Genomic DNA, 13,600 nt, shown 5'->3' with positions numbered 1-13,600 from the left:
CGTTTTAGCTTCTGACTCTAATAGAGGTTACAGAATAAAGACAAACTTTAATAGAGCAGTACAAAGAGAGCATAATGATAGTGAATGTTAACTTGATTATTAAATTGGTCAAACTTCCCAACACCTCATTGATTTCTCCCAGTGTCTCCTTCACCATAAGATTGATGCTTAAGGTCTTCAAGAGATGTTTTTGGTTTTCTAAAAGCTGCCTACAACAAATATCACAATTCGAAGAACTATCCATCCTCATGAACTGAAAATTAGCTTCATAAATGGTATTCACATTGACAAAAACAATGGAAAAAGTGGTTGAATTAACAAAACAGGTTACAGAACCAATTAGGCTTTCTGAAAGTGCACTTAAGTTGTAGAAAACGACAACCTTTCTTTCTTTCTCTTTCTCTTCCTGAGAATCACTAAAGCTAAACATTATTTACTGAGTGTTTAAATATGTTTTGAATAATTTAATGGATCTTTTTCCCCTTTCTCTTATTTTTCACAGTAAACATTAAAATTATCCATAAGAGGCATGGGTCAATGAATGCAAACATTACCTCAGTAGTGATCCATTTCCTTGTGAAATACTTACTCATAGTCAGTTAAGCAAAGGTTTGGTTGCCTCTTATACCGCTACTGTGCAACAAATTATAATCCTTTAAGAACTGTCCCATGAAAAAAATAGCAAAAAAAAAAAAAAAAAAGGCTTTGAATAAATGAGGTTTTTATTTTTCCCTTTAATGCACTGAGAAGTACCTCACTCTATTTCTCTAATATGTTAATGTATAAATAAGTGCCAATATTGCCGTCTCTAACTTATTTCTCCTTTTTTCCACAGGTCTTCTTGAATAAGTGCAATTGTACATTTTGATCTGTCGTTCCTGTCATCTCCACTCCAACCAGTCGAGACAGATGGCTGCCCTCCCTGAGCCGAGTTCTGCCGGAGTTTTTCTTCCTGTTAAAGGTGAGTTTTTCCTTCCCACTTGCATGCTCAGGATGGGGGATTGGATCGAAGTCATGACTCGATGCAATCAGTGGCTTTCTATTATAGGATATGTATGAATTGGCTCGAAATGATGTGTATGTTGATTCGTGTATGTAAAGTGCCCTGTGACAACATTGTTGTGAAGTGGCGCTGTACAAATAAAGTTGAATTGAACTGAATTAACAAAATGTGGAAAAAAGAACTTTTTTTTTAGCGGGATATTTACCATTCATTATCATGTGATATGTGAAAATTGTTATCTTTTACTTTATTGTGTCCATTAGATTGCAAAAGACAAGAATCAGATTGATTTTAACAGGGTAAAGTTTTTTACCATAAAGTGATGCCAAATGTCTAAGATCATATCGGTCAACTGGGTTCTTATGCGTTAACGTTCTGCAACATAATTATTGTTAGGTTAATTTATATGAAAAGACACTTATATTAAGTAAAAGTAACACTTTATATTGAGGCATGATCCTTTAAACACCGGCTTTTGAGTTTAACATTTCTTAGACAAAATTTCTTAAGGTTAACCATTCAAAAAAGTAATGTCTCTTCATCCTTCCTTTCTCTTCTTAGTTCAAATTGTTGTTTGAATATCAAATGCTACATTTTCTCTGAAAAATAATACAAATCTCCTGGCTTTTCGAATAGCAGGGGACTGAATTTTTGTGCACCAAGCCAGAAATTACACAACATCTTGACTAAGTTTGTTCAAGGAACTGCAAACAGCGACTGAGAGGAAATGGATGTCGAATTGTCTATTGAGAGAGTTAAAGTTAAGTTAAACAGATTTAAATTCTTCTGAGAAAAATTCAGTCAGTCTCATTGTTCTTGGCCCGTGATTAGAAATGAGATCACTCTGAACTGATGCTCCCTTCAAACACATATCTATTCAGTTTTTATGTGATCCTTCAATACACACACTTCTCAGCAAACAGTATATGTAGCTGAGTCATACTTGGACTAAATGTTGGAATATGTTCCACCGTATTTAAAATGATACAGAAAATACGGAACTTTGTCATCGCAACGTTGCACAGATGCTCCGTCGAATGACATGAATGGCAAAGAAAACATCAGCATAATGGAATGACTCCTGACTGATCCTGAATAACTGGAAATGATGAAGGACTCAGGCTTCCTCAGACTTGAAGTAGCCATTTTAGGCACCAGTACAAAAACTTATGGAAGCAGTTTTGAGCTCCTTCAGCTCCAGCCAAATTAATTAAAAACAAGCTGAAATAATGATAATTTAAGTATGTAATAAAATTGTGGCTATGGGTGCATTTTTATTTTGAACATTGTTCTTGGGTGGTTTGAGCTGGATAAAAACACCTTGCCTCCATGCCAGACACTTCTCTCATCAACACAGGTCAGAGGAGCTAGATAGCTGTAACCTAAGCCTCCTTAACTGGGAAAAGATGTTGTGGCTTCACCCTCCATTCTGCAAATTTCCAACATTTAACTTCTAGATGAGGACTGCTTCATAATCATTTCATTATGAACCTCGTAGAGAATTCAATATCCTGTGTTACACAGTGAAGTTGGGGTTGCTCACTGTGTTACACCAAACTTTGCAGTAAGCCTTTCCAACCTGTCTTTATGTCCAAGTTTAACTTTCACAGTAATTGCTGCTGCTCTCCACTTACTCTTTGCCATCCAAAACATCAGTGATTCTCTGTGATATAGGATATTCTGTCTTTTTCCGCACTGTGTAAATTTGGACTACTTATAGGCAATGATGAACTTCACATATATAATTTGAAATGTATAATTTGACATAACAAAGTTGTGATTTTTTTTTACAAGATTATTGATCTTAGATCAAACTTTAATCATTAAAACTTTGCCCTCTAATAGTGTTACCTATCTAAGACTTTTACAGGTCCTTAAATTAATGTTTTTGAGTTTTGTCATTTTCCATACCTGTCAACAAAATTCCTAGGAAATTTCTCAAAGCATTGCTACCAGTCACACTTCCCCCTTGCTGTGTACATACTGCAAATTAAACTTTTAGCAGGCCCATTTTGGAGCTCCCTTGCACTTCAACTCTTTTCAAAGAAGAGCTCCTCTAGCATGTAGATACATACATTTAAGAAAAATTTCAATCTTATCTTTATTAAAGATGAAAAACTTTGCTCAGGATTGAATCATTGCATCCCTATGGGTCTGTGGATAAGGCCAAGTACTCTGTTTTGTTTTTTTTCTTTTTATACCTGTTGTATCATTTCTGTTTTTCTTTTGCCACATGGACAGATATTTCACCATTAATATCAAGATCATTAATCTTTCTCAAGCTTCAAACTAAATCAGAACTTCATTCTGATTGAAAGGAAGTGGGTTATACCGACAGCTATTCTGATCGACATCCACGTTTTGTGTATCAGGTAAAAACAACAATTACATGTCTGTGACATCAGTCTCAAGTCATCAACATAGCCCATATGTTTTTGTTCCTGCATATGTGACCTTTTGCTTTACTCAAAAAGTTTATTAAAAAAACAGTTACAGTAGGTCTAGTGGAAGTTTGGACCAAATTAGAACTGAATAGTGTGTGATACCAATACATTGCTGGAGATTTTAAAAGATGGGGTGGGGAACTAAAACCCGAAAACATACAATTTTGGGCATGGAAACAATTTTATCCTGTTTAAATATGCAATGCCTGTAAACTCATGTCAAGACTGCAATATCTTTTTCAGGCTCAGGTAATATAATACAGCTCTGATCAGAACTATCATCTTCACTGTCATCTTCACATTTACATTTCACACAGCATCCAAACTTTATTAATGCATTTTATGGATCTGCAGTTGGAATTACTTTAGGGGAAGAATGATCACACACATGTACATCCATACATATCACTGTGGGCTCCCAGCGGCCTTTAGAACCTATATAGTGAATTTCCTGGTGTTAAGTGTTGTCTGGCGGTAGGAGAGGGCCTCCAAGCCATAAAGATGTCTCCTACACTCCACTCATAAACCTGTGACTAACTCACTCTAAATCCTGAGCGACCACACAAGACCCCGAGACCACATTACCTAGCAAACGGCTACAAACTGAAAAGTTTCATTTTACATTTCTTACCACTGACTCGTCCAACTAGGTACATTTTATTAACACATCCTTACAGAAAAAAACAAACAAACAAACAAACAAAAAAGAAGAGTAACTGTTTGGCCATCAATCTTAAGGTCAATCAATTGCTCAATCAGGCTTGAAAAAACAAAAAATACAAACAAAAAATAAACAACAAAAAAGCAAACAAACAAAAAGTTTAAAACAAAACATGCAAATGATTTAGCTGTTTAGAGTAAATATCTTGTGTTTGTCTGATCAAGCACCAATGGCATCCATTAAGGTAAAGTGACAATTCTAATTTTCAATATAATTTGGCAATGGAGGCAGTCCAAATTAGGATTGTTTTGGGCTTGCTCATTCTTGAGGTAGACAAAGCCATAATTAAAACTAGAAAGGCGGATAATAACTGATGCGGATCGTTTAAGCTTGGATACCATGCTGAAATAATTCTACAAAATAGAGTAGTCTACAAATGAATGAAAAATGTTAAGCCAATTAAGGCACTTGTTTGAGGTAAAGGTTAGGTTATATGAGTACATGTTGTGATATTAGATGAAGCATATTTGCTTGTCTTCCCTTAAAATTGAAACTCATAATACATGTATTATCAAGAAGTTTCAGAGATTTTAAAAGTGCCCTCAAACCAGTTCTGACTTTGGGTTCCTGGTCAGCAGGAGTTAATCCTGAGTGTCATGATTGTGCAAAGCTGCTGTGAGAGGCTGAATTTAAGAGCAGTGGATACAAGGAACACAAGTCCTGGTGAGGAATTTATATATTTACAATCAAGCCTTTATGACTTTTGACATGATTTAAAGTTTGTTTCTTTTTTCATTTCCACAAAGCTTGACAAAGCATATGTAGGAGCAATGAATGTTTCCAGCATGACATCACCATAAACCAAGCCACATAAAACATGGATCTTTTTGACTGTGCATATGCTTATGTGTGTATTATGTATCCGTGTGACCCCATGTACAAATGTGTGGGTGAAAAGAGAAAGATGGAAAAAGGAAGTGCTCTGATCAATAATAACAATTGGAGCTTGTATGGGAGGTGTTTATATGACATCATCAGCAGCGATAGCCTGGGACAGCACAACTGGGATGTAAACAAATTAGAAATCTTTATTAAACTACTTTATAACATGATGAAGTGAGTGTAGGAAGAGTGCATTACTATCAGAGTGAAAACACACGAGTGTTGCCCATTTTCAGAATAATTTTTTATTCCTTTAAAGAAAAAAGTGCTGCTGTCTTCATTCCAGGTACTCATTAAAACTATACCTTGTTTAAGCACAATATCAGAAATCTAGAAGTGTCTGGAGTTCCTGATGTGCCCACATGAAGCAGAAGAAGAACTACCTCCAGTAGTTTTAAGGACTGTGGTTCCTGACTATCAAATGACCTTTATGGTGGTAAAAACTTGATTATCATTTGCGGAACACATGAGAAAACTAATTCCACCTTTTCCCCTTAGTAGCAAAACAAAGTAACAAACTATTCAACTTCCTGGTTGGCATATTAGGAAAGTAAGTACACTATCAGTCAAAAGTTTGGACACACTTTTCCATTAAATCCAATGGGAAAGTGTGTCCAAACTTTGGACTGATACTGTATGTCATTAAGTTATTTAAAAAAATAGATGAGTTGCTGAAAGGAGTAAATGTTAAGTCAATCAAAAATTAAATTATACATACATTTCAAGTATGTTTAAAATATATATTTATATTGTAAGGCTTCATGATGCCCTCTACACCGATTCAGTGATTAATGCTGTCCATCTGTACAGCTTGTGGTGAGAAAATGATTGGCCATAGAAAATGACTAAGCGAGACAGTTACGAATAAACTGATGCCAGTTCATGAAAGATGCAGCTAAGTTATATTACAAACTGATTACATCGAATCCTGCAGTGAACTGCACATGGAGCCTATGTAAGCCATGGTCCTCAGTCTGAAAGATTCAGAGGGAATATGGCCGTTCAAAGAACTGGAAGACGGTATCCGAAACAGACACCCAAGCTTTCAAGAGTTTGTTTATTTTATCTAGTGTATACAGATCCAGGACTGAATCTGCATCTAGTTTGCAGAGTCTGTTTAGCTATTGTTTTGATGGCTGACTTGGAAACTGTCAACATGTTAAACTTTCTGAACTCTCAAAGGTTAAACTGAGCTCTTGTCACTCAGTGTTGCTGGATGAATGCCCAGCAGCTTTCAAAGATTGTTGACCATTTAGGCTTTATTAAAATAAAATAAAAAGTTTCATATGGTCTACCAAAGCAGTAGTGTATAACTCAGGGGAGGGGCAACTCTGGTCCTTGAGGGACACAGTCCTGCAAATGTTAGGAGTTTCCCTGCTGCAACATACCTGACTCTAAACAGTGGACAATTTGCAGACTTGTGCAGAGTTTTGACGTCAAGATCAACACAAGTCTACTAATTGCAATAGGTCTGTGTATCAGTGATATTGGGAAAGGGAAACCTCAGACACTTGCAGGACTGCAATTGCCCACCACCCCTGGTATAAAGACTAATAGTCATTGGGTATAGTGCCACAACAAAAACAACAAAAAGAAAACACAAAAAAGTAAAACAACATTGGTATATAATCAACAGATTAGTGAGCAATATTCTATCAAATGTGCTTGAGGGCACAGAATAATTATAAATATAAAGCAAACATACTTGGAATGAAAAACTTTGGCATATATTATGATGAAACCATAAATGAAAACAGAAAATGAAGTTCAGCCCATACCAACATCACAAACCAGTGTCTTTATGACAAAGGTCCTGTTTGCATTACATCCCAGCACTTAGCATTGGTGGCATGGTCCTGATGCCACATCAACGGTCTGTTGTGCATAGCCCACATGTCAGGGGTGTGGGGGGGGGGGGGGGGGGGGGGGGGGGGTTCAGAAAACATTAACAATTTATTACTCTGTTTGCTTGTTAGAGCTGCTTATGACAGCAACAAGCTTCTCTTGTGCTTTGCCGTTGGGACTTGTGCTGATTTATATCTTGACTTGAAAAAAAAAAACAGAGGGGAAGAAAGGAAAGATGATAAAAGAGAAAGAGACAGAAAGTAAAATAAAAAAAAAAAAACACTTTGGGAAATAATGACATGGCACTGAGACAAGTCAGCCATTAAAACCAGCTGACAAGTTCACCAACTAATTTTGCCAGAGTCCCTGTCTGGCACACAAGTTCGTAAGAGCAGGATAAAAAGCAGGGACTGACTGTGTCCTATTTTAAGCCAACAACTTCCAGCAACTTCTGAAACATAACCTTGTGCTGAAAGAAAGTGGGCAAACAAAACTAAAATGATTGGCTTAAATTGTAAAATTATTTTTTTTAAAAAAGCAGAGTCACAGTAAAGTGTAGAAAGGAAACACAAATTCAGACATGAAGGATCACACTTTGTTGGGCAGACAGAACAGTGTCACAGTGAACAGTGTCATTGTGTCAGTGCTGAAAACTATACAAAAATAGCATTTGTTCAGCTTGCACAGTCTCACTGAGCAGCAAAAAGAAAACATGCCATAAGAGATCATCTTTGTTTGTCTGTGGCTTTATCCAGATCCAACTTTTACCTAGACTGATATGTTGTAGACTGAGAACTGCTGAGCCTCAATAATAGACCATAGATGGTAGGATATCGCTTACTTTGTTTTGACCAACTCAGTCGTTGCCATCTTGTGTTCCACTGTGTGCCCTTGTCAGTGTCAAACAGTTGACTCAGTCTTACGAGTCATATTTGTAGATGCTGTGGATGAATTTCCCAAAAGCATCAAGGCAGAAGACTGGGCATTACTTCCATTGCTGAATTCTGATGTGGTATCTCAGATAAAACCATTAACTTTTTCCAGTGATCTGATATCTTTCAGTAAAAGAATTCCTTGACTGGTGTGGTTTATCCTAATTTGAGTCATAAAATTCCCTGACACGTCGAAGCAATGCGTAATTGGAACTTTTATACAGAAAAGGCTTGAAAGTGTGGTTTTACAGCCTTTACAGACATACTCTATATTTAAGCTAGCATGACACAGTAACCACATCCGTCCTGGCCGGCAGCATGGTAAACCTCAGAGATAGGTTCAACAGACAGATGAATGGTTTTTCAAGGTGTTCAGGCTAGCTTAGTGTGGTTGCATCATTTTGCCATTTCCATCTTCGTCGTCCCTCTTGTTTTGCCAGTCCTGCCGTGCAGTCTTTTCCAACACACTAAAGACACTATGATTTTAACCTCTGGCCCTGACTGATTGTGACCAGGTGGTCTCAATTGCTTGTCTGCAGGAAGGATTATGTGTGTGTCTCTGTGTGTGTGTGTGTGTGTGTCTCTGTGTGTGTGTGTGTGTGTGTGTGTGTGTGCGCACGCATGTGCTTGTGTACATATAGGGATGACTCACAAAGAGCAGAAAGAGTAATAACATGGAAAACCACCAACTTTCACTACGTACACCCACCGTGACAGATGCAGATGTGATCTGGTTAGTTTGGAGTGGAACTTGAATGTGTGTGTATGTGTGTTTGAGAGGAAAAAAGAAGTACTGAACTGAAGTATTCACAGGTGTCCATGGCCATTAACATGTGCTTATAGCTCTGTCTCACACTCTCTGTGTGGAGGCTCATTTTTGATGTCTCTGGTGGGGTAGACAGCCGGGGGAAATCACTGATGCAATGTTCTCTAAGGCAAACAATTAAGCATGGCCTAATGCAAGCTGTCATACACCGCGAGTAGCTAACAATACTGTAATCAGTACTGTTGCCATAAAGTCAGACAGTTGCAGTTGAATAATATTTCATTGCCAACACAGCTTTCACAAGGACATTCTCTGATGGACTCTACTCTAAGAGGTGAAATAACTTTTCTGATGACTAGCAATGGATGAGGCCACACATTGATCCAATTTCAGTTGTCTGAAAGTTAGATAATGCTGGGAGGGGCTGACTCCAATCAACAACTGATTTCATAGCAAAGAGGAAAAAGTGTTTAAATGTTAAATAGCAAAAACAAAATAAATAAATAAAAAATCAACAGAACAAAATAATGCAACCCCCCCCCCCCTAAGTTAACCACAGACAACAGTTGTAATGGACGGTTTATTACATAACACTTTGCTTGACTCCAACACAAGTAAGTCTTTGTTTTCTCTCTTTTTGTTACAGTGTAAAGCTAAAAACTAACAGCTATACTGACAAAACCAGGAGAAGCCCACAGCTCAGATTGCTGCTCGTATTTTGATAACTATTCCAAGTGGCATGTGAACTTATGGGGGCTTTGAAAAGCTTTACCGAGAGACAGAGACATTCCTCGTATGATTCTGCATATCCATAGAAATCGTTGGTATATATGATCATATAATTTCATTGCTTTGTCGTGAGTTTTTGAAGTCACTCTCAACACACTGGGTAAACATTTATGCAATTTTTCAACAAACAAGGTTAATTTTTCACTTTTGAAATGCTAGGTTTGGTTCTTTAACCTAACTATAGGGTTCAAATCTTACCAGGAACTCGCATTGCTTAGACCAAACCAGACTGATGACGCTTTAACCTAAGCAAACAGTAAGCGAAAAGTAGTTGGAGCTTGTCCTTCCACTTTCCACCACTTATCTTTCTTCAACCTACAACTGAAGACTTTCTCGTTTGTTAAATACATCATAATGTCTTTGAAAAATCTACTGTTACCATCCAGTACTGCTGTTACTGGTGTTGTGGGGCACCAGAGTCATATCATGCCTTTTGCACATCCCAAAACTTAACAATATTTGAAAGATCTATATTAACATATGCTGTAGATGAAAACAGATTTACTTATAGGCTCATAAACATGAAAATCATACACACTTGTGTTTTTCAGAAACATACAAATGTAGCTCTTTATTCTGGAAAGCAGATTTTATTAGCCTTTTTAATCAACATTCATGTTTTGACAGGACTAACACATTATTGCCACAGACATCTTCCTGTGTTTAGTGTTATTAAGAAACCATCATTAAAGACTGTTTCTGTGGAACTGTGTACCCAAAAAGACCGACTTCCAGTCCCAAATATGGACTTAGAAATAAACTTCAAACCATTAAAATGTTTACATGTGAACGGCAGGAAAGGAACTTGTATGAGGCCTGCATTTATTGCTTTTCAATGTCACGTGTACAACGTGACTGCTACATTGGGCCTTGAAAGGTTGACAACTTACATGAAAATAATAAAGAGCCTATATGACAGATTTTTCAGAGAAAGTGTAATAAAAAAAAAGGACACAGTGGTGAAAGGCAAGATTCACGATAGAAAGGACCCAACATTACTGACATACTACACAACACATCCTGAAATCAGTACACATAGAAACAAGCATCGAAATCATTTTTTGATGTAGACGGTCATATACAAAGTAAACATAATGTACCGTAAACTAGATATTTAACTTTAAATAATGAGCAGAAAGATCTTTATTCTTCCTCTTGACCCTGCTCTCTGAGGACTACTTATGGGAATACGCTGGTTAACCAGCTGGCGAAGATTGTGTTCGTCAAACACATTTTTAGCCATGTTGCAGCTTTAATTAATTTTCTTTTATATCCTCACAAAAAGCGACAATCTGATTTAAAAGCTTTGTGATAGATAGATAGATAGATAGATAGATAGATAGATAGATAGATAGATAGATAGATAGATAGATAGATAGATAGATAGATAGATAGATAGATCTGTCCCTTCCTGTACGCTGCGTCCGTGTTGGCTGACCATTCCAACCAATGATCAGCAAAATGTTGATGCTTTGTCCAAGCTTAGTTTAATAGGAAAAATAAAATTTTAAAATTATTTTCTTAAGCATCATAATATATCTTGTGATTTAAGAAATGCCGTGTAAGAAATAAAATGGCATGGTTAAATACTCAGCTGCAGACCGTGTGCTCCTGAGCAAGACTGACTAATAGGTGGTAATTGTCATGTTTCCCCTTTATTTTTAATGTTGTCAGGGTTATTACAAGAGAGTCATCCAGGTCTGTGGTTTAAGGTTGCATCAGTGTGTCTTCATGTTCACAAGAGTGTGACCATGGGCAGTGACATCTATTGAATAAAATATCATCCTCATATGGATACACACACAAACGTGCTTGGGCACACTGAGGCACATACAAGACACAGAACACTTAACTACAGTAGTCTGCCAAAGTTCATCAGTCACATTTGTAATAGACTGTTGATTTTGTTTCCTTGATATTTCTTTTGATGGTGGGTACACATACTTATGGTAGATACACTCACACATGTGCACAAGCACTTTGACACATACTAAATAAAACATTGGACCATAGTAAACCAATCCTGCCCACATATGCTGAGCACAGCAGGGCCAGCTTGCTGCATTGTACCAATGTATGACATTCTGCAGACCTGAGTTTCGATTTACAAAACATAACACAGGTGAGCTGAGAAGGTGAGGTGGAAACTGGTTTCACAGTTAATCAAAAGCAATTTTTTTCTTTTATTTTTAATCTTTTGTCACAGCTGATCTTTAGTTATAATATTGTTTATGGAGAAAACTTGACAATAAGTAGAACAAAATAGCTTTGCAGGAATTTTGTCATTCAGTTATCCAGGTGATGTGGTTTCACTTGCACAAGCAGTCGACACACATACTCAGCAGTCCCTAGGACAGGGATGTCCAACTATCACTGCTTCTACACACCTGACTAAACTTAAATGGATCTAAAAGTCTATGAAGTTCTGCACAATGACTTACTGATTTGACCCCCCCCCCAAAAAAAAAAAAAAAACCAAACAAAAGAGATGGAAGAGTTTGCCTCTTTTGTTTGGAATGTTTTAATTAAGCTTAATACATTTATTAGTATAATATGTAATATGCAAGCTATAGCTGGTGGTGGCAGAATTAATAATTTCCTTAGTGGGCTTAACCTTTTGTTTTACCATGATTGCAAATACATTTCCTTATAAAGACTCACCTGGTTGAATAAGGAAATAAAAACAACAAAATGAACAAACTAACAACTAAGTGGGACAACATGAAATTTTGCTGCAAAACTTCCGACAAATACCAGAAGCTTTGAGAATAATGTAAATGGTTTGGATGTTTATATAATTAGTTGAAAAGGTAATGTTGTAGTTGCCTGGTGGGGGTTCAGGTTAATTGTTGTAACAGTATATTTCCACTGGGTGAACTTTCTTACTACTTAATTGAGGACAATTACTTAACCTTTTGGGAAGTTGTGTCTGTAAGTTTGTCTGTGCATGTTGTTTCAAATGCCTCCATGCAGGGAGCAAAGTATGCAAAACGTAGGAAGAAAGAAGGTGGTAAGTGCTGCACATAATGGTCTGCTGTGTGTTTCATTAATTCACCTCGTAAAGAAAAAGAGAGACCACCACTGATCCAAACTTTCTCCTCTATGTGAGTAAGTGTTTCTTTTATACCAATTAAATTCCCACATTTGCTTTGTTCTGCTGCTAGCTGGATAATTAAACCAATACAAGGACTTTTTTTTTTTTTTTTGCCATACAATCCACCCATTTGCACTTTATGCTTTTCATGGTTGCAGAGGGCTGGAGGCTATCCCAACTAACTTTGGGCAAGAGGCAGAGAAAACCCAGGACCACAGTCAATCACAGGCCTAAGGCGTAACCAACATAGAGAACTACTGGCAATAAAAGGCTCCCTGCTGTGTCTCTACCGTAGCAGCCAGCTAGGAGGTAAAATTTACACTGTGCAAAAGCTCATAACTTTGCAGTGCACAAGGGAGCCTACTCTGTATTATTCACCAAAGGAGAATACAAAGATAAGAAAAAAAAATGATGAAGCACTGGTTACATAAATAATTAGTTGAGTGCACCATTATTTCAAATTTTAGTATCAACACTACTCTGCTCAGTTGGACATTTTTTAAAATTCTATAAATCCAAATGTATCATATTTGATACATATATTTGACCATATATTTGACTTTTTTTTTACCTTTTGCATCACTTTATAGCAGAAACTTTGCTGAAAACTTTGCAAACAATCTCATACTTGTCTTCTGCCCCTTTATAGATAATAAGGAAGCAGAAAGTTACACTACAATTCTGACCTCTCACACAGTAATAAATGGTAAAAATACAATTTTAAAAGCAAAACAAAAAATGTTAAAGGGCCAAATAAAGCAATCACATAAAAAAAAAGACTTTTCTTCCTTGTGTTTCTGGGGTGAGCTTTAAGGGACTGATGTTTTTTGTTACATTTATGCTTATTTAGTTTGTCTCATGTTTTAAAAAAAAAACCAACTGATTTCTGAAGGCAAATTCTGATCTCTCTTACTGACTCACTGGAAGTCATTATCACATCAAACAAGTCAAACAGAAATTACATTTTGCTGCACACACACAAAGATAAAGTCATTGTAGACAAATGCTTAATACTCCTGATGTTCCCAATAACTATTTTCCAGTTTGCTGCAGCCTCAACACAGACAGAAAGATGGGTGACTATGGGTAATTTATAAACCTTTGTTAAATTAAAGGAGTACTGG

This window comes from Telmatherina bonti (genome assembly GCF_933228915.1).
Source record: "Telmatherina bonti genome assembly, chromosome: 4".
In the NCBI taxonomy this organism is placed as follows: domain Eukaryota; kingdom Metazoa; phylum Chordata; class Actinopteri; order Atheriniformes; family Telmatherinidae; genus Telmatherina; species Telmatherina bonti.
This window is presented reverse-complemented; position numbering follows the sequence as displayed.